This window comes from Belonocnema kinseyi, chromosome 1, assembly GCF_010883055.1.
Source record: "Belonocnema kinseyi isolate 2016_QV_RU_SX_M_011 chromosome 1, B_treatae_v1, whole genome shotgun sequence".
NCBI lineage: Eukaryota > Metazoa > Arthropoda > Insecta > Hymenoptera > Cynipidae > Belonocnema > Belonocnema kinseyi.
Genome location: NC_046657.1, coordinates 77,268,159 through 77,271,643, shown reverse-complemented (window position 1 = coordinate 77,271,643; position 3,485 = coordinate 77,268,159).

Sequence of the window (3,485 nt, the reverse complement as noted above, 5' to 3'; positions counted from 1 at the left end):
AGGGAATTTAAGGATTGCATGGAATTTGCAAAATTCATGGATTTTATTGGATTCGCGGAATTCATGGAATTCAATGCATTGGAGAAATTCATGGTATTTATTGAATTGAAGGAATTCATGGAATTCATTTAACAAAAGAAATTCAAGGAATTCACTGAAATCAACGAATTCACAGAAATCAACGAATTCACGGAATTCGTCGAATTTATGGAAGTCACGGAATTCACCACATCCAAAGAATTCATGGAATTTACGGAATTCACGTTATAAGCTTAAATTATGGAACTCATGGAATTCACAGAATACGTCGTATTTGCGGAATTCTCGGAATTCGCGGGATTGACTGTAATAACGGTATTCTAGGAAGTCACGGAATATATATAACACCCGGAATTTACGGAATTCACAGAATTAAAGCCATTAGCGGAATTCGCAGAATTCATAGAAATAAAAGAATCCTTGGAATTCATGTAACTCCCTGAATTCACTGAATTCATTGGATTCACGGAATTCATTCAATTATTTAAATTTGCAGAATTCGTGGAATTCAATTAGTTGAAGGAATTATCGAAATTCATTAAGGTCAAGGATTTCATGGAATTCATTTAACTTAAGAAATTCGAGGAGTTCACTTAAATCAAGGAATTCACCGAAAGATTCGAATTTATAGAATTTACGGAATTCACGAAATTCACGGAGTTCATAGAATTCAGGGAATTTAAGGAATCCGCATGACTTCTTTAATCACGGAATTCACAGAACTCAAGAAACTCGCGGAATTCATACAACACCTGGAATTCACGAAATACATCCAATTCAAGGAATATATGGAATTCAAGAAATTAACGGAATTCGCAGAATTCATAAAAAATAAAGAGTTTTTAGAATTCGCGTACCACACGGAATTTACGCAATTCATGCAATTTACAGAATTCCAGGGATTCTAGGAATTCACGGTATTAATGGAATTCAAGAAATTCGTGGAACTCTATGAATTCCATACATTTCGTGAATTCCGCGATTTCACTGAATTTTTTAACTAATTGAATTTTAGAAATTTCTTCAATTTGTGATTTTCATGGATTTCATGAATTCCTTGTAATCCATGATTTCCGTGATTTCCAGCAATTCCTTGAATTCCGTCACATCATAAATTGCGTGAATTCCGTGAATTTACTGAATTGTTTTAATTCCGTAAATTGGGCGAATTTCGTAAATTGTCTGATTATCTTGAATTCCGTAAATTTTACGAATCCTGTGTATTTCTTTAACTATTTCAATTCCGTGAATTTACTGAATTGCGTTAATTCCGTAAATTGGGCTAATTTCGTAAATTGTCTGATTTTCTTGAATTATGTGAATTTTAGGAATCCTGTGTATTTCTTTAAATGTTTGAATTCCATAAATTCCATGAATTTCGTAAGTTCCATGAAATCTATTAATCTCGTGAATTCCTTGTATTCCGTGCATAGCGTAAATTTCTAGAATTCCATAAATTCCGTGAGTTCCGTTAATTCTAGGAATTCTATGAATTCTGAAAATTCCATGATTTCCGTAAATATCATAAATTCCATGAAACTCGTGAATTCCGGACATTAACTTTTTTTTGCCTGGAACAAGTGTTCTCAGAAATGATTTACATTTTTTTTATTTCTCGATTCAACAGGTGTTGGGATATCTAGCTACTAGACTTTTATTATATAATTCCTATACATGTAAGGCATCATACCAATGCCAGCATTTGGAAACTACAACATACAGTGTGTCCCATATTTATAGGGCGACCCCATTTTTGAAGGATAATTTTTTTTCTATTGGAACAAACTGCACCAAATTTTGTGAGTGAATAAATGAGTCGAGTTAACGATTTTTCCTAAAATATAGAGCTCGCAATTCCATTCGTTCATTTATTTGGGCATTTTTTCGAAAAAATCGGTGTCCCAAATTATTAGGGCCACTAAAAAAAAATTCAATTTTTCCAAAAAAATTCAATTTATTCAACAAAATACGTACATATAAAAAGATTTTATTCGCAAAATTAGTAATTAATAGTATTTCCGTCATTTTCGAATACCATTTTCATTCGCTTTACCATCGATTTATTCAGATTTTCGAGACCTATCGCGGTAACGTTGTTCCATGCTGATTTGATCGCTTCCCTCAGCTCTGCGACCGTTGTGTACTGCTTTCCGTTGTCATACACATCGCGTACCATCATGCCCCAAACATTTTCCATTGGGTTAAGGTCTGGAGAGATCGCTGGCCACGCGAGTACGGGGATCTTTGACTTTGCCAACCAATCCTTCGTAGACTTGCTCGCATGTATGGCTGCGTTGTCCTGCTGGAAAGTCAATTTTGCAGAGCGGAAACGTCCAAGGTAAGGCTTAAGATCTTCTTCTAGCACTGCCTGGTAATCTCCGCTTTTCATTTTATGAGAAATAAAAGCTAGGGCCACTTTTCCGCAACCGATGTATGCCCCCCATACCATGACGGAACCGCCTCCAAAGTTTCGGGTTGAAAAATAACGAGGCTCATGTCTCAAATCACGCCAATAATAGCGCATTCCGTCAGGACCATCTAAATTAAATTTTTTTTCGTCAAACCAGATAATCTGAAAAGCAAGTAAAAGACCCAAGCTTTAATTGCATAGGCTTGAAGGAACTAATTATTTGTTATGAGAAAAAATCCACTGTCTAAGTATGTACGTGCGTCCAATGCAGCTTCTCTTCTGCAAAATTGTAGCGTGCTGCATATGATGAGGTTTCAGTTTAGGCGCTTTTTGCATTTTTTTACATACTGAATTAGGGGAATCCTTCAATAGTTCGATGCACTGTACTTTTGGACACTTGAGGAGCCACATCATTTTTTATTCTTCTGCACCCCTTAGTTGTTTTCGAGGCGGCGGCGACTATTTTTCGTTTGTCACGATCTGAGAGCTTCGGCCGTGGTCCACGTTTCTTCTTCACTATTTGATTACTTCTATTCTTTATATACAGGTAAATAACATTTCTCGATCGGTTTATAAGCTTCGCTATTTCACGTTGTGATTTCCCACATTTTTCATACGCATCAATTGACGCCTTTTCTTCTGCAGACAATGCTTTCCCTCTTCCCATATTTGTTTTGTTACCTCGAATATTATTAACGCACAAACACAATTTAGCTGGCCAAAAATGCATTCGGAAGCCTATTTATACCAAGGGTATACATATGTGCATACCAGGTAAAACAAGAAAAACCCGGGAACTCCCGCTACTTACGGGGATCCCCGCAATAATGTACATGTGATTATCAAGTGAGGGATCTGAGATAATCCAAGTCTTTTAAAGGGGGCGACCCATGTAGCAACCTAAAAATAAGGGTATATTTTGGGATATTTTGGGGATGAAGAATGTAAAAAAAGCTTCAAACATTTCTGTGCATTATTAAGGAACTTTTGAACTACAAAATATATTTTTTTCAACTATAAATATAAATAAAATTTT